Here is a 19,255-nt window from a genome sequence, read left to right as displayed (position 1 = left end):
TATCATACGGTAGGTGGGGTATTATCATACAGGGGTATTATCATACAGTAGGTGGGGTATTATCATACGGTAGATGGGGTATTATCATACAGTAGGTGGGGTATTATCATACAGTAGGTGGGGTATTATCATACGGTAGATGGGGTATTATCATACAGTAGGTGGGGTATTATCATACGGTAGGTGGGGTATTATCATACAGTAGGTGGGGTATTATCATACGGTAGGTGGGGTATTATCATACAGTAGGTGGGGTATTATCATACAGTAGGTGGGGTATTATCATACAGGGGTATTATCATACAGTAGGTGGGGTATTATCATACAGTAGGTAGGGTGTTATCATACAGTAGGTGGGGTATTATCATACAGTAGGTGGGATATTATCATACAGTAGGTGAGGTATTATCATACAGTAGGTGGGGCATTATCATACAGTAGGTGGGGTATTATCATACAGTAGGTATGGTATTATCATACAGTAGGTGGGGTATTATCATACAGTAGGTATGGTTTTATCATACAGTAGGTGGGGTATTATCATACAGTAGGTGGGGTATTATCATACGGTAGGTGGGGTATTATCATACAGTAGGTGGGGTATTATCATACGGTAGGTGGGGTATTATCATACAGGGGTATTATCATACAGTAGGTAGGGTATTATCATACAGTAGGTGGGGTATTATCATACAGTAGGTGGGGTATTATCATACGGTAGATGGGGTATTATCATACAGTAGGTGGGGTATTATCATACAGTAGGTGGGGTATTATCATACGGTAGGTGGGGTATTATCATACAGTAGGTGGGGTATTATCATACGGTAGGTGGGGTATTATCATACAGTAGGTGGGGTATTATCATACAGTAGGTGGGGTATTATCATACAGGGGTATTATCATACAGTAGGTGGGGTATTATCATACAGTAGGTAGGGTGTTATCATACAGTAGGTGGGGTATTATCATACAGTAGGTGGGATATTATCATACAGTAGGTGAGGTATTATCATACAGTAGGTGGGGCATTATCATACAGTAGGTGGGGTATTATCATACAGTAGGTATGGTATTATCATACAGTAGGTGGGGTATTATCATACAGTAGGTATGGTTTTATCATACAGTAGGTGGGGTATTATCATACAGTAGGTGGGGTATTATCATACAGTAGGTGGGGTATTATCATACAGTAGGTTGGGTATTTAAATCTCAATCAAAGACACTTCCTCCAGCTGGAAATGTCTTGTGGATAAATGGAAACACACCATCCATCAGCAGCCAAAGAAAACACACACACACATTGGCAATAATAGATATGTACTGTATGTGCTTACCTGGTAGGAGAGAGACAACAGCATCAAGGACATCAACAGCACATGGAGAGAGAGACAGAGAGACAGAGAGAGACAGAGAGAGAGACAGAGAGATACAGAGAGAGAGAGAGAGAGAGAGAGAGAGAGAGGGAGAGAGAGACAGAGAGAGAGAGAGAGAGAGAGAGAGAGAAGGTAGGGAGAGAGAGACAGAGAGAGAGAGAGAGAGACATATAGAGACAGGGAGAGAGAGAGAGGGAGAGAGAGAGAGGGAGAGAGAGAATATCTTGTTAAGGTTTGCAACATGACACAATCAACATATTGCCAGGAAACAGAGGGTGTCTGTATAACTGACAGGTCGACTCTCCAGGCCTATAGACTAGCCAGTGTTTCCCCTATATTCATTTTAGCTGCGGTGGCCCACTGCTGGTAAATTCTTATCACGGCTGCAAAAATAAAATTTAACATTTGCGCCACTGCTGAAAAAATTCCTAGGGGAAACACTGCTAATTGTCCATCATTACCGTATTTAAAACTAACATCTGACAGAAATCCTCTCTGGAACAGACAGTATGTCATTGTTTAAAGAGGGTCATGGTTTATTTAGCTATTTAATTTAGAAGTTTAGTACCCCTTTAGGTATTAAAACAAATATTAAACAATTATTTTATAACAAAAAATATATAAAATATACAATTTTCACTTTACTACTATAGTCCGTAGAAACGCATTGAATAACACATCCATAAATAGCAACAACAAAAAAGACAGACTGCTGAACAGCCTCTACCCTCATGCCATCAGACTGGTGAACAGCCTCTACCCCCAAGCCATCAGACTGCTGAACAGCTTCTATCCCCAAGCCATCAGACTGGTGAACAGCCTCTACCCCCAAGCCATCAGACTGCTGAACAGCTTCTACCCCCAAGCCATCAGACTGGTGAACAGCCTCTACCCCCAAGCCATCAGACTGCTGAACAGCCTCTACCCCCAAGCCACCAGACTGCTGAACAGCTTCTACCCCCAAGCCATCAGACTGCTGAACAGCTTCTACCCCCAAGCCATCAGACTGCTGAACAGCCTCTACCCCCAAGCCATCAGACTGCTGAACAGCCTCTACCCCCAAGCCATCAGACTGCTGAACAGCCTCTACCCCCAATCCATCAGACTGGTGAACAGCCTCTACCCCCAAGCCATCAGACTGCTGAACAGCCTCTACCCCCAAGCCATCAGACTGCTGAACAGCTTCTACCCCCAAGCCATCAGACTGCTGAACAGCCTCTACCCCCAAGCCATCAGACTGCTGAACAGCCTCTACCCCCAAGCCACCAGACTGCTGAACAGCTTCTACCCCCAAGCCATCAGACTGCTGAACAGCTTCTACCCCCAAGCCATCAGACTGCTGAACAGCCTCTACCCCCAAGCCACCAGACTGCTGAACAGCTTCTACCCCCAAGCCATCAGACTGCTGAACAGCCTCTACCCCCAAGCCATCAGACTGCTGAACAGCTTCTACCCCCAAGCCATCAGACTGCTGAACAGCCTCTACCCCCAAGCCATCAGACTGCTGAACAGCTTCTAACCCCAAGCCATCAGACTGCTGAACAGCCTCTACCCCCAAGCCATCAGACTGCTGAACAGCCTCTACCCCCAAGCCATCAGACTGCTGAACAGCTTCTACCCCCATGCCATCAGACTGCTGAACAGCCTCTACCCCCAAGCCATCAGACTGCTGAACAGCTTCTACCCCCAAGCCATCAGACTGCTGAACAGCTTCTACCCCCAAGCCATCAGACTGCTGAACAGCTTCTACCCCCAAGCCATCAGACTGCTGAACAGCCTCTACCCCCAAGCCATCAGACTGCTGAACAGCCTCTACCCCCAAGCCATCAGACTGCTGAACAGCCTCTACCCCCAAGCCATCAGACTGCTGAACAGCCTCTATCCCCAAGCCATCAGACTGCTGAACAGCCTCTACCCCCAAGCCATCAGACTGCTGAACAGCCTCTACCCCCAAGCCATCAGACTGCTGAACAGCCTCTATCCCCAAGCCATCAGACTGCTGAACAGCCTCTACCCCCAATCCATCAGACTGCTGAACAGCCTCTACCCCCAAGCCATCAGACTGCTGAACAGCCTCTACCCCCATGCCATCAGACTGCTGAACAGCTTCTACCCCCAAGCCATCAGACTCCTGAACAGCTTCTACCCCCAAGCCATCAGACTGCTGAACAGCCTCTACCCCCAAGCCATCAGACTGCTGAACAGCTTCTACCCCCAAGCCATCAGACTGCTGAACAGCCTCTACCCCCAAGCCATCAGACTGCTGAACAGCCTCTACCCCCAAGCCATCAGACTGCTGAACAGCCTCTACCCCCAAGCCATCAGACTGCTGAACAGCCTCTACCCCCAAGCCATCAGACTGCTGAACAGCTTCTACCCCCAAGCCATCAGACTGCTGAACAGCCTCTACCCCCAAGCCATCAGACTGCTGAACAGCTTCTACCCCCAAGCCACCAGACTGCTGAACAGCTTCTACCCCCAAGCCATCAGACTGCTGAACAGCCTCTACCCCCAAGCCACCAGACTGCTGAACAGCTTCTACCCCCAAGCCATCAGACTGCTGAACAGCCTCTACCCCCAAGCCATCAGACTGCTGAACAGCCTCTACCCCCAAGCCATCAGACTGCTGAACAGCCTCTACCCCCAAGCCATCAGACTGCAGAACAGCTTCTACCCCCAAGCCATCAGACTGCTGAACAGCCTCTACCCCCAAGCCATCAGACTGCTGAACAGCCTCTACCCCCAAGCCACCAGACTGCTGAACAGCCTCTACCCCCAAGCCATCAGACTGCTGAACAGCCTCTACCCCCAAGCCATCAGACTGCTGAACAGCTTCTACCCCCAAGCCATCAGACTGCTGAACAGCTTCTACCCCCAAGCCATCAGACTGCTGAACAGCTTCTATCCCCAAGACATCAGACTGCTGAACAGCCTCTACCCCCAAGCCATCAGACTGCTGAACAGCCTCTACCCCCAAGCCATCAGACTGCTGAACAGCTTCTACCCCCAAGCCATCAGACTGCTGAACAGCTTCTATCCCCAAGACATCAGACTGCTGAACAGCTTCTACCCCCAAGCCATCAGACTGCTGAACAGCTTCTAACCCCAAGCCATCAGACTGCTGAACAGCTTCTACCCACAAGCCATCAGACTGCTGAACAGCTTCTACCCCCAAGCCATCAGACTGCTGAACAGCCTCTACCCCCAAGCCATCAGACTGCTGAACAGCTTCTACCCCCAAGCCACCAGACTGCTGAACAGCTTCTACCCCCAAGCCATCAGACTGCTGAACAGCCTCTACCCCCAAGCCACCAGACTGCTGAACAGCTTCTACCCCCAAGCCATCAGACTGCTGAACAGCCTCTACCCCCAAGCCATCAGACTGCTGAACAGCCTCTACCCCCAAGCCATCAGACTGCTGAACAGCCTCTACCCCCAAGCCATCAGACTGCAGAACAGCTTCTACCCCCAAGCCATCAGACTGCTGAACAGCCTCTACCCCCAAGCCATCAGACTGCTGAACAGCCTCTACCCCCAAGCCACCAGACTGCTGAACAGCCTCTACCCCCAAGCCATCAGACTGCTGAACAGCCTCTACCCCCAAGCCATCAGACTGCTGAACAGCTTCTACCCCCAAGCCATCAGACTGCTGAACAGCTTCTACCCCCAAGCCATCAGACTGCTGAACAGCTTCTATCCCCAAGACATCAGACTGCTGAACAGCCTCTACCCCCAAGCCATCAGACTGCTGAACAGCCTCTACCCCCAAGCCATCAGACTGCTGAACAGCTTCTACCCCCAAGCCATCAGACTGCTGAACAGCTTCTATCCCCAAGACATCAGACTGCTGAACAGCTTCTACCCCCAAGCCATCAGACTGCTGAACAGCTTCTAACCCCAAGCCATCAGACTGCTGAACAGCTTCTACCCATAAGCCATCAGACTGCTGAACAGCTTCTACCCCCAAGCCATCAGACTGCTGAACAGCTTCTACCCCCAAGCCATCAGACTGCTGAACAGCTTCTATCCCCAAGCCATCAGACTGCTGAACAGCCTCTACCCCCAAGCCATCAGACTGCTGAACAGCTTCTACCCCCAAGCCACCAGACTGCTGAACAGCTTCTACCCCCAAGCCACCAGACTGCTGAACAGCTTCTACCCCCAAGCCATCAGACTGCTGAACAGCTTCTAACCCCAAGCCATCAGACTGCTGAACAGCTTCTACCCCCAAGCCATCAGAATGCTGAACAGCTTCTATCCCCAAGCCATCAGACTGCTGAACAGCCTCTACCCCCAAGCCATCAGACTGCTGAACAGCTTCTACCCCCAAGCCACCAGACTGCTGAACAGCTTCTACCCCCAAGCCACCAGACTGCTGAACAGCTTCTACCCCCAAGCCATCAGACTGCTGAACAGCTTCTACCCCCAAGCCACCAGACTGCTGAACAGCTTCTACCCCCAAGCCACCAGACTGCTGAACAGCTTCTACCCCCAAGCCACCAGACTGCTGAACAGCTTCTACCCCCAAGCCACCAGACTGCTGAAAAGCTTCTACCCCCAAGCCATCAGACTGCTGAACAGCATCTACCCCCAAGCCATCAGACTGCTGAACAGCTTCTACCCCCAAGCCATCAGACTTCTGAACAGCCTCTACCCCCAAGCAATAAGACTGCTGAACAGCTTCTAAGTACGCATTCCACTGCTAGTCCATATCTGTTGTTTATAACCCATGTGACGAATACAATTTGATTTGATTTGTTTGATGTATGGGGACCGAGCCTGTTCTGTCTCTCTCTGGAGGCCTGATAACAGAATTAAAGCAGATCTGAGCCTCCTGTGATAAGGTCAACTCCTGCACCGTCTCCTGTGATAAGGTAAACTCCTGCACCGTCTCCTGTGATAAGGTCAACTCCTGCACCGTCTCCTGTGATAAGGTAAACTCCTGCACCGTCTCCTGTGATAAGGTAAACTCATGCACCATCTCCTGTGATAAGGTAAACTCCTGCACCGTCTCCTGTGATAAGGTAAACTCCTGCACCGTCTCCTGTGATAAGGTAAACTCCTGCACCGTCTCCTGTGATAAGGTAAACTCCTGCACCGTCTCCTGTGATAAGGTAAACTCCTGCACCATCTCCTGTGATAAGGTCAACTCCTGCACCGTCTCCTGTGATAAGGTCAACTCCTGCACCGTCTCCTGTGATAAGGTAAACTCCTGCACCATCTCCTGTGATAAGGTAAACTCCTGCACCGTCTCCTGTGATAAGGTAAAATCCTGCACCGTCTCCTGTGATAAGGTAAAATCCTGCACCGTGCCCCAAGTCAAAGCACATCCTCTCTGCTCTGCTCAGCAGCTATTGGCTCCTCCCTCGCTCTGTGTTCTGTGGCAGAATGTTCATCATAATGGAGGTTACTGCAGGCTTTGACCTATAACATGTAAGGAACTACATTTACATACAGAGAGAGAGAGAGAGAGAGAGAGAGAGAGAGAGAAAGCGGGAGAGGGAGAGAGGGGGGGAGCGTAAGCATGAGCATGCCTGTGTGTGTGTGTGTGTGTGTGTGTGTGTGTGTGTGTGTGTGTGTGTGTGTGTGTGTGTGTGTGTGTGTGTGTGTGTGTGTGTGTGTGTGTCTCAGGTGTGAGCGACAGCAGAGGGTCAGGGCTGTGAAGCTATGCGAAGGCATGGGTTCAACTGCCCTGCACCTGCCAATCAAGCTTAGACACGGGTCTCAACAAGAGGACGACTGAGAAGTGCTGGGCACACACACACACACACACACACACACACACACACACACACACACACACACACACACAGGAGGGGACATCGACACACAGCAACGTCAGAAACTTGATACAGTGTCTGGCTGTAAGTCTTGTACAACATGGTGTGAAGGACACTGAGAAGGACACATACAGAGTGAGAATATCTCCAAGACTTTACCCCTAGAGACCATTTCAAACATAATGGCTTTTTAAACGTGGACTTTAACTGCAAACGCAGAGAGGAGATAACGGTAAGGAGGGGTGTAAAAATAGGCAGGCTTTGGGACTGGGAGAGCAGAGGAGTGGAGTGGAGAGGAGAGGAGAGGAGAGGAGAGGAGAGGAGAGGAGAGGAAAGGAGAGGAGAGGAGAGGAGAGGAGAGGAATGTTCCCCTAGCTAGAAGGTTGGATCCTGTCAAGTTCTACCACAGAAGATTTGTGTTTAGAAAAGACCCCATTATTAACTGGGAATAGGGTGCCATTTGGGACGGCCCATAATGAGGAAGGTAGGGAGGTGTAGAAATAGGATTAATCACCATGGACACCCAAAAATAGAATGTAGAACCCCAAACTAAAACAATACCTGAACATTCTGGAAGGGATTCTACAGAACTAACCAGTTCTGCCCTGCAGGGGGTCAACAGCATCACCTCTAACATGTTCTACACACTGACGTAAGCAGGCCCCCTGCCTCAGCCTACCATCATACTGGTCCCCTGCCTCAACCTACCATCATACGGGTCCCCTGGTCCCCTGCCTCAGCCTACCATCATACTGGTCCCCTGCCTCAGCCTACCATCATACTGCCCCCCTGCCTCAGCCTACCATCATACTGGCCCCCTGCCTCAGCCTACCATCATACTGGTCCCCTGCCTCAGCCTACCATCATACTGGTCCCCTGCCTCAGCCTACCATCATACTGGTCCCCTGCCTCAGCCTACCATCATACTGGTCCCCTGCCTCAGCCTACCATCATACTGGTCCCCTGCCTCAGCCTACCATCATACAGGTCCCATGCCTCAGCCTACCATCATACTGGTCCCCTGCCTCAGCCTACCATCATACTGGTCCCCTGCCTCAGCCTACCATCATACTGGTCCCCTGCCTCAGCCTACCATCATACTGGTCCTCAGCCTACCATCATACTGGTCCCCTGCCTCAGTCTACCATCATACTGGTCCCCTGCCTCAGCCTACCATCATACTGGTCCCCTGCCTCAGTCTACCATCATACTGGCCCCCTGCCTCAGCCTACCATCATACTGGTCCTCAGTCTACCATCATACTGGTCCCCTGCCTCTGCCTACCATCATACTGGTCCCCTGCCTCAGTCTACCATCATACTGGCCCTCTGCCTCAGCCTACCATCATACTGGTCCTCAGTCTACCATCATACTGGTCCCCTGCCTCAGTCTACCATCATACTGGTCCCCTGCCTCAGCCTACCATCATACTGGTCCCAAGCCTCAGCCTACCATCATACTGGTCCCCTGCCTCAGCCTACCATCATACTGGTCCCCTGCCTCAGCCTACCATCATACTGGTCCCCTGCCTCAGCCTACCATCATACTGGTCCCCTGCCTCTGCCTACCATCATACTGGTCCTCAGCCTACCATCATACTGGTCCCCTGCCTCAGTCTACCATCATACTGGTCCCCTGCCTCAGCCTACCATCATACTGGTCCCCTGCCTCAGCCTACCATCATACTGGTCCTCAGCCTACCATCATACTGGTCCCCTGCCTCAGTCTACCATCATACTGGTCCCCTGCCTCAGCCTACCATCATACTGGTCCCCTGCCTCAGTCTACCATCATACTGGTCCCCTGCCTCAGCCTACCATCATACTGGTCCCCTGCCTCAGTCTACCATCATACTGGTCCCCTGCCTCAGCCTACCATCATACTGGTCCCCTGCCTCAGCCTACCATCATACTGGTCCCCTGCCTCAGCCTACCATCATACTGGCCTCCTGCCTCAGCCTACCATCATACTGGTCCCCTGCCTCAGCCTACCATCATACTGGTCCTCAGCCTACCATCATACTGGTCCCCTGCCTCAGCCTACCATCATACTGGTCCTCAGCCTACCATCATACTGGTCCCCTGGCTCAGCCTACCATCATACTGGTCCCCTGCCTCAGCCTACCATCATACTGGTCCTCAGCCTACCATCATACTGGTCCCCTGCCTCAGTCTACCATCATACTGGTCCTCAGCCTACCATCATACTGGTCCCCTGGCTCAGCCTACCATCATACTGGTCCCCTGCCTCAGCCTACCATCATACTGGTCCCCTGCCTCAGCCTACCATCATACTGGTGCCCTGCCTCAGCCTACCATCATACTGGTCCCCTGCCTCAGTCTACCATCATACTGGTCCCCTGCCTCAGCCTACCATCATACTGGTCCCCTGCCTCAGCCTACCATCATACTGGTCCCCTGCCTCAGTCTACCATCATACTGGTCCCCTGCCTCAGCCTACCATCATACTGGTCCCCTGCCTCAGCCTAACATCATACTGGTCCCCTGCCTCAGCCTACCATCATACTGGTCCCCTGCCTCAGCCTACCATCATACTGGTCCCCTGCCTCTGACTACCATCATACTGGTCCCCTGCCTCAGTCTACCATCATACTGGTGCCCTGCCTCAGCCTACCATCATACTGGTCCCCTGCCTCAGCCTACCATCATACTGGTCCCCTGCCTCAGCCTACCATCATACTGGTCCCCTGCCTCAGCCTACCATCATACTGGTCCCCTGCCTCAGCCTACCATCATACTGGTGCCTTGCCTCAGCCTACCATCATACTGGTCCCCTGCCTCAGCCTACCATCATACTGGTCCTCAGCCTACCATCATACTGGTCCCCTGCCTCTGCCTACCATCATACTGGTCCCCTGCCTCTGCCTACCATCATACTGGTCCCCTGCCTCAGCCTACCATCATACTGGTCCCCTGCCTCAGCCTACCATCATACTGGTCCCCTGCCTCAGCCTACCATCATACTGGTCCCCTGCCTCAGCCTACCATCATACTGGTCCCCTGCCTCAGCCTACCATCATACTGGTCCTCAGCCTACCATCATACTGGTCCCCTGCCTCAGCCTACCATCATACTGGTCCCCTGCCTCAGCCTACCATCATACTGGTCCCCTACCTCTGCCTACCATCATACTGGTCCCCTGCCTCAGCCTACCATCATACTGGTCCCCTGCCTCTGCCTACCATCCCCTGCCTCAGCCTACCATCATACTGGTCCCCTGCCTCTGCCTACCATCATACTGGTCCCCTGCCCCAGCCTACCATCATACTGGTCCTCAGCCTACCATCATACTGGTCCCCTGCCTCAGCCTACCATCATACTGGTCCCCTGCCCCAGCCTACCATCATACTGGTCCCCTGCCTCTGCCTACCATCATACTGGTCCCCTGCCTCAGCCGACCATCATACTGGTCCCCTGCCTCAGTCTACCATCATACTGGTCCCCTGCCTCAGCCTACCATCATACTGGTCCCCTGCCTCAGTCTACCATCATATTGGTCCCCTGCCCCAGCCTACCATCATACTGGTCCTCAGCCTACCATCATACTGGTCCCCTGCCTCAGCCTACCATCATACTGGTCCCCTGCCTCAGCCTACCATCATACTGGTCCCCTGCCTCAGCCGACCATCATACTGGTCCCCTGCCTCAGCCGACCATCATACTGGTCCCCTGCCTCAGCCTACCATCATACTGGTCCCCTGCCTCAGCCTACCATCATACTGGTCCCCTGCCTCAGTCTACCATCATACTGGTCCCCTGCCTCAGTCTACCATCATACTGGTCCCCTGCCTCAGCCTACCATCATACTGGTCCCCTGCCTCAGCCTACCATCATACTGGTCCCCTGTCTCAGCCTACCATCATACTGGTCCCCTGCCTCAGCCTACCATCATACTGGTCCCCTGCCTCAGTCTACCATCATACTGGTCCCCTGCCTCAGCCTACCATCATACTGGTCCCCTGCCTCAGCCTACCATCATACTGGCCCCCTGCCTCAGCCTACCATCATACTGGTCCCCTGCCTCAGCCTACCATCATACTGGTCCCCTGCCTCAGACTACCATCATACTGGTCCCCTGCCTCAGCCTACCATCCCCTGCCTCAGCCTACCATCATACTGGTCCCCTAACTCAGCCTACCATCCCCTGCCTCAGCCTACCATCATACTGGCCCCCTGCCTCAGCCTACCATCATACTGGTCCCCTGCCTCAGCCTACCATCATACTGGTCCTCAGCCTACCATCATACTGGTCCTCAGCCTACCATCATACTGGTCCCCTGCCTCTGCCTACCATCATACTGGTCCCCTGCCTCTGCCAACCATCATACTGGTCCCCTGCCTCTGCCTACCATCATGCTGGTCCCCTGGTCCCCTGCCTCTGCCTACCATCATACTGGTCGCCTGCCCTAGCCTACCATCATACTGGTCCTCAGCCTACCATCATACTGGTCCCCTGCCTCAGCCTACCATCATACTGGTCCCCTGCCCAGCCTACCATCATACTGGTCCCCTGCCTCTGCCTACCATCATACTGGTCCCCTGCCTCAGCCGACCATCATACTGGTCCCCTGCCTCAGTCTACCATCATACTGGTCCCCTGCCTCAGCCTACCATCATACTGGTCCCCTGCCTCAGTCTACCATCATACTGGTCCCCTGCCCCAGCCTACCATCATACTGGTCCTCAGCCTACCATCATACTGGTCCCCTGCCTCAGCCTACCATCATACTGGTCCCCTGCCTCAGTCTACCATCATACTGGTCCCCTGCCTCAGCCTACCATCATACGGGTCCCCTGCCTCAGCCTACCATCATACTGGTCCCCTGCCTCAGTCTACCATCATACTGGTCCCCTGCCTCAGCCTACCATCATACTGGTCCCCTAACTCAGCCTACCATCCCCTGCCTCAGCCTACCATCATACTGGCCCCCTGCCTCAGCCTACCATCATACTGGTCCCCTGCCTCAGCCTACCATCATACTGGTCCTCAGCCTACCATCATACTGGTCCTCAGCCTACCATCATACTGGTCCCCTGCCTCTGCCTACCATCATACTGGTCCCCTGCCTCTGCCAACCATCATACTGGTCCCCTGCCTCTGCCTACCATCATGCTGGTCCCCTGGTCCCCTGCCTCTGCCTACCATCATACTGGTCCCCTAACTCAGCCTACCATCATACTGGTCCCCTGCCTCAGCCTACCATCATACTGGTCGCCTGCCCTAGCCTACCATCATACTGGTCCTCAGCCTACCATCATACTGGTCCCCTGCCTCAGCCTACCATCATACTGGTCCCCTGCCCCAGCCTACCATCATACTGGTCCCCTGCCTCTGCCTACCATCATACTGGTCCCCTGCCTCAGCCGACCATCATACTGGTCCCCTGCCTCAGTCTACCATCATACTGGTCCCCTGCCTCAGCCTACCATCATACTGGTCCCCTGCCTCAGTCTACCATCATACTGGTCCCCTGCCCCAGCCTACCATCATACTGGTCCTCAGCCTACCATCATACTGGTCCCCTGCCTCAGCCTACCATCATACTGGTCCCCTGCCTCAGTCTACCATCATACTGGTCCCCTGCCTCAGCCTACCATCATACTGGTCCCCTGCCTCAGCCTACCATCATACTGGTCCCCTGCCTCAGTCTACCATCATACTGGTCCCCTGCCTCAGCCTACCATCATACTGGTCCCCTGCCTCAGCCTACCATCATACTGGTCCCCTGCCTCAGCCTACCATCATACTGGTCCCCTGCCTCAGCCTACCATCATACTGGTCCCCTGCCTCTGCCTACCATCATACTGGTCCCCTGCCTCAGTCTACCATCATACTGGTGCCCTGCCTCAGCCTACCATCATACTGGTCCCCTGCCTCAGCCTACCATCATACTGGTCCCCTGCCTCTGCCTACCATCATACTGGTCCCCTGCCTCAGTCTACCATCATACTGGTGCCCTGCCTCAGCCTACCATCATACTGGTCCCCTGCCTCAGCCTACCATCATACTGGTCCCCTGCCTCAGCCTACCATCATACTGGTCCCCTGCCTCAGCCTACCATCATACTGGTCCCCTGCCTCAGCCTACCATCATACTGGTGCCCTGCCTCAGCCTACCATCATACTGGTCCCCTGCCTCAGCCTACCATCATACTGGTCCTCAGCCTACCATCATACTGGTCCCCTGCCTCTGCCTACCATCATACTGGTCCCCTGCCTCTGCCTACCATCATACTGGTCCCCTGCCTCAGCCTACCATCATACTGGTCCCCTGCCTCAGCCAACCATCATACTGGTCCCCTGCCTCAGCCTACCATCATACTGGTCCCCTGCCTCAGCCTACCATCATACTGGTCCCCTGCCTCAGCCTACCATCATACTGGTCCCCTGCCTCTGACTACCATCATACTGGTCCCCTGCCTCAGTCTACCATCATACTGGTGCCCTGCCTCAGCCTACCATCATACTGGTCCCCTGCCTCAGCCTACCATCATACTGGTCCCCTGCCTCAGTCTACCATCATACTGGTCCCCTGCCTCAGCCTACCATCATACTGGTCCCCTGCCTCAGCCTACCATCATACTGGTCCCCTGCCTCTGCCTACCATCATTGATTCTGCTTCTTAATTCGTTCTGTAACCACCACCACCACACTGCCTGCGAACCAAATGCCACCCTCTTCCCTTTGTAGTGCACTACGTTCGATTAAGGCTCTGGTCAAAAGTAGGGCACTAAATAGGGAATAAGGTGGTATTTGGTAGTGTGACGCAGACTCATCTCTCCTTCAACACGGTGATTAGTCCTGCCAGCCAGCTAGTCGTGCAGAGAGAGAGAGATCAGGAAAACATTGTGACAGTCACCTCCCGATGGAAAGCCAAGACATAAGCTGTGAGTGGGGTAATGTTTCAGCGCAGTGTAATAACAGTTCAAAGCTGTCAACGAACTCGGAGTCACACAGAGCCTGTGTCCTAAATAGGGGGCCTATTCCCTATAGCGCACAGGGCTGTGTTGAGACGCACACCCAGAAACAAGTAGTAGGCAGTGAGAGGAGCAGTCAGGGATTCATCAATACAACCCATTAAAACTCCCCTTTAAATGCACTCAGTATATTTTTTGTGTGAAAAGTGGTTGAGAACTAGTTGAATGGTTCGGGTGATGTTGTATTGTGACACTGTGATATTGCAGTAGTGTGTCTCAGTGAGTTGTGGATTCAGCTAAAGTGTCTGGCAGAGAACAGCGACCTTGTCACAGGTCACAGGTCGCAGTTAGAACAGCTACAGCAGGAGTGAAGCCACATGAGCACAGTGGTGTTTCACAAACCAAACGGGACCACTTTCCACTGTTACGTTTAGACCTGGGGGTTCTCTACTGTCTTCCTGTCACTACCCCAGTCAGCTGGGGTTCTCTACTGTCTTCCTGTCACTACCCCAGTCAGCTGGGGTTCTCTACTGTCTTCCTGTCACTACCCCAGTCAGCTGGGGGTTCTCTACTCTCTTCCTGTCACTACCCCAGTCAGCTGGGGGTTCTCTACTGTCTTCCTGTCACTACCCCAGCTGACTGGGGTTCTCTACTGTCTTCCTGTCACTACCCCAGTCAGCTGGGGGTTCTCTACTGTCTTCCTGTCACTACCCCAGTCAGCTGTGGGTTCTCTACTGTCTTCCTGTCACTACCCCAGTCAGACACCAGGAGGATGTTTAGACCGAGGGTCCTTGTTCCCAACTCCTCCACTGTCGTCCTCTCCCTCCTCCTCCACTCTCCAGTATCAGGTGGAGGAGTAGCAGAACGGTAGCGCCATCACTCCCGGTAATTTTCCCCTGGAATGAGCACGGCTCTCTGTGCTATCACAACAGTGTTGTGGTAACAGCTCTCTGTCCTATCACGACAGTGTTGTGGTAACAGCTCTCTGTCCTATCACAACAGTGTTGTGGTAACACCTCTCTGTCCTGCTTCATTCTCCACACACACAGGAGCAGGTTTGATAGGGTACAGAACACACACACACACAGGTTAGAGAGATGCCCAGAAGCCTTGAGCACGTCTTTCAGAGGGGAACTCGGGTCTTATCTCCCCCCGTCCCAAAGAGCCAGAGCCAGGAATGGCTGCAGTCATTACTCCTGAACAGTCAGCGGGGGCTGGGGGAAGGAGGGGAGGGGAGGGTGGGGTGGAAAGGAGGTTAAGAAACTTCATGGATTGTTTCCCAAATGATAAATATAGAAGTGTGGTTCAAATGGCACCCTGTGTCCCATAAGGCTCTAGTCAGAAGTAGTGCACTATGTAGGGAATAGGGTTCTGTTTGGTACGTAGCCGTGAGACTTGGGCAGAATGAATTTAAGGCTTTTTACAAACAAAAGGCTCATTCAGCCTTGACTAGGTCTGCATCCCAAAAGGCACCGTGTTCCCTAAATAGCGCACTACTTTTTACCAGGGCCCATGGGTAAGTAGTGCACTAAATAGGGAATAAGGACACAGCCTGGGTCTGCCAGGCAGCTAACTGAAGTGTTTCAGAGCCGACACTGCAGTCATCTCCCTCTCTCTCTTCAGTCATCTCCCTCTCTCTCTCCAGTTATCTCCCTCTCTCTCTCCAGTTATCTCCCTCTCTCTCTCCAGTCATCTCCCTCTCTCTCTCCAGTTATCTCCCTCTCTCTCTCCAGTCATCTCCCTCTCTCTCTCCAGTTATCTCCCTCTCTCTCTCCAGTCATCTCCCTCTCTCTCTCCAGTTATCTCCCTCTCTCTCTCCAGTCATCTCCCTCTCTCTCCAGTTATCTCCCTCTCTCTCTCCAGTTATCTCCCTCTCTCTCTCCAGTTATCTCCCTCTCTCTCTCCAGTCATCTCCCTCTCTCTCTCCAGTTATCTCCCTCTCTCTCTCCAGTTATCTCCCTCTCTCTCTCCAGTCATCTCCCTCTCTCTCTCCAGTTATCTCCCTCTCTCTCTCCAGTCATCTCCCTCTCTCTCTCTCCAGTTATCTCCCTCTCTCTCTCCAGTTATCTCCCTCTCTCTCTCCAGTCATCTCCCTCTCTCTCTCCAGTCATCTCTCTCTCTCTCTCCAGTCATCTCCCTCTCTCTCTCCAGTCATCTCCCTCTCTCTCTCCAGTCATCTCCCTCTCTCTCCAGTTATCTCCCTCTCTCTCTTCAGTCATCTCCCTCTCTCTCTTCAGTCATCTCCCTCTCTCTCTCCAGTCATCTCTCTCTCCAGTCATCTCCCTCTCTCTCTCTCCAGTCATCTCCCTCTCTCTCTCCAGTTATCTCCCTCTCTCTCTCCAGTTCTCTCCCTCTCTCTCTCCAGTCATCTCCCTCCAGTTATCTCCCTCTCTCTCTCCAGTCATCTCCCTCTCTCTCTAGTTATCTCCCTCTCTCTCTCCAGTCATCTCCCTCTCTCTCTCCAGTTATCTCCCTCTCTCTCTCCAGTTATCTCCCTCTCTCTCTCCAGTCATCTCCCTCTCTCTCTCCAGTTATCTCCCTCTCTCTCTCTCCAGTCATCTCCCTCTCTCTCTCCAGTTATCTCCCTCTCTCTCTCCAGTCATCTCCCTCTCTCTCTCCAGTTATCTCCCTCTCTCTCTCCAGTTATCTCCCTCTCTCTCTCCAGTTATCTCCCTCTCTCTCTCCAGTCATCTCCCTCTCTCTCTCCAGTTATCTCCCTCTCTCTCTCCAGTCATCTCCCTCTCTCTCTCCAGTTATCTCCCTCTCTCTCTCCAGTCATCTCCCTCTCTCTCTCCAGTTATCTCTCTCTCTCCAGTTATCTCCCTCTCTCTCTCCAGTCATCTCCCTCTCTCTCTCCAGTTATCTCCCTCTCTGTCTCTAGTTATCTCCTTCTCTCTCTCCAGTCATCTCCCTCTCTCTCTCCAGTCATCTCCCTCTCTCTCTCCAGTTATCTCCCTCTCTCTCTCCTTGCCCTCTGTTTATTTCCTGCACCAGCTTTCCTCCTTGGGTCTGGAGAGTCATGTTGTCTGTTACCTGTCCCAGAGTGTCTAATATTGTCTGTTACCTGTCCCAGAGTGTCTAATATTGTCTGGTACCTGTCCCAGAGTGTCTAATATTGCCTGTTACCTGTCCTAGAGTGTCTAATATTGTCTGTTACCTGTCCCAGAGTGTCTAATATTGCCTGTTACCTGTCCCAGAGTGTCTAATATTGTCTGGTACCTGTCCCAGAGTGTCTAATATTGCCTGCTACCTGTCCCAGAGTGTCTAATATTGTCTGGTACCTGTCCCAGAGTGTCTAATATTGCCTGTCACCTGTCCCAGAGTGTCTAATATTGCCTGTCACCTGTCCCAGAGTGTCTAATATTGCCTGTCACCTGTCCCAGAGTGTCTAATATTGTCTGTTACATGTCCCAGAGTGTCTAATATTGTCTGTTACCTGTCCCAGAGTGTCCAAAGTTTGTCTGTTACCTGTCCTAGAGTGTCCAGTCATCTCCCTCTCTCTCTCCAGTTATCTCCCTCTCTCTCTCCAGTTATCTCCCTCTCTCTCTCCAGTCATCTCCCTCTCTCTCTCCAGTTATCTCCCTCTCTCTCTCCAGTCATCTCCCTCTCTCTCTCTCCAGTTATCTCCCTCTCTCTCTCCAGTTATCTCCCTCTCTCTCTCCAGTCATCTCCCTCTCTCTCTCCAGTCATCTCTCTCTCTCTCTCCAGTCATCTCCCTCTCTCTCTCCAGTCATCTCCCTCTCTCTCTCCAGTCATCTCCCTCTCTCTCTCCAGTTATCTCCCTCTCTCTCTTCAGTCATCTCCCTCTCTCTCTTCAGTCATCTCCCTCTCTCTCTCCAGTCATCTCTCTCTCCAGTCATCTCCCTCTCTCTCTCTCCAGTCATCTCCCTCTCTCTCTCCAGTTATCTCCCTCTCTCTCTCCAGTTATCTCCCTCTCTCTCTCCAGTCATCTCCCTCCAGTTATCTCCCTCTCTCTCTCCAGTCATCTCCCTCTCTCTCTAGTTATCTCCCTCTCTCTCTCCAGTCATCTCCCTCTCTCTCTCCAGTTATCTCCCTCTCTCTCTCCAGTTATCTCCCTCTCTCTCTCCAGTCATCTCCCTCTCTCTCTCCAGTTATCTCCCTCTCTCTCTCTCCAGTCATCTCCCTCTCTCTCTCCAGTTATCTCCCTCTCTCTCTCCAGTCATCTCCCTCTCTCTCTCCAGTTATCTCCCTCTCTCTCTCCAGTTATCTCCCTCTCTCTCTCCAGTTATCTCCCTCTCTCTCTCCAGTCATCTCCCTCTCTCTCTCCAGTTATCTCCCTCTCTCTCTCCAGTCATCTCCCTCTCTCTCTCCAGTTATCTCCCTCTCTCTCTCCAGTCATCTCCCTCTCTCTCTCCAGTTATCTCTCTCTCTCCAGTTATCTCCCTCTCTCTCTCCAGTCATCTCCCTCTCTCTCTCCAGTTATCTCCCTCTCTGTCTCTAGTTATCTCCTTCTCTCTCTCCAGTCATCTCCCTCTCTCTCTCCAGTCATCTCCCTCTCTCTCTCCAGTTATCTCCCTCTCTCTCTCCTTGCCCTCTGTTTATTTCCTGCACCAGCTTTCCTCCTTGGGTCTGGAGAGTCATGTTGTCTGTTACCTGTCCCAGAGTGTCTAATATTGTCTGTTACCTGTCCCAGAGTGTCTAATATTGCCTGTTACCTGTCCCAGAGTGTATAATATTGCCTGTTACCTGTCCCAGAGTGTCTAATATTGTCTGTTACCTGTCCCAGAGTGTCTAATATTGTCTGGTACCTGTCCCAGAGTGTCTAATATTGCCTGTTACCTGTCCTAGAGTGTCTAATATTGTCTGTTACCTGTCCCAGAGTGTCTAATATTGCCTGTTACCTGTCCCAGAGTGTCTAATATTGTCTGGTACCTGTCCCAGAGTGTCTAATATTGCCTGTTACCTGTCCCAGAGTGTCTAATATTGTCTGGTACCTGTCCCAGAGTGTCTAATATTGCCTGTCACCTGTCCCAGAGTGTCTAATATTGCCTGTCACCTGTCCCAGAGTGTCTAATATTGCCTGTCACCTGTCCCAGAGTGTCTAATATTGTCTGTTACATGTCCCAGAGTGTCTAATATTGTCTGTTACCTGTCCCAGAGTGTCCAAAGTTTGTCTGTTACCTGTCCTAGAGTGTCCA

At 52.3% G+C, this 19,255-nt stretch overlaps 1 protein-coding gene across 1 annotated transcript in view; it reads right to left on the bottom strand.

Moving 5' to 3' along the window:
* LOC139393684 (glutamate receptor-interacting protein 1-like) overlaps positions 1-19,255 on the bottom strand; it is a gene marked incomplete at its 3' end in the record, with an annotated part of 523,241 nt that overhangs the window by 349,499 nt on the left and 154,487 nt on the right. The window lies entirely within an intron of this gene.

Source organism: Oncorhynchus clarkii, unplaced genomic scaffold, assembly GCF_045791955.1.
Source record: "Oncorhynchus clarkii lewisi isolate Uvic-CL-2024 unplaced genomic scaffold, UVic_Ocla_1.0 unplaced_contig_10417_pilon_pilon, whole genome shotgun sequence".
In the NCBI taxonomy this organism is placed as follows: domain Eukaryota; kingdom Metazoa; phylum Chordata; class Actinopteri; order Salmoniformes; family Salmonidae; genus Oncorhynchus; species Oncorhynchus clarkii.
This window is presented reverse-complemented; position numbering and strand designations above follow the sequence as displayed.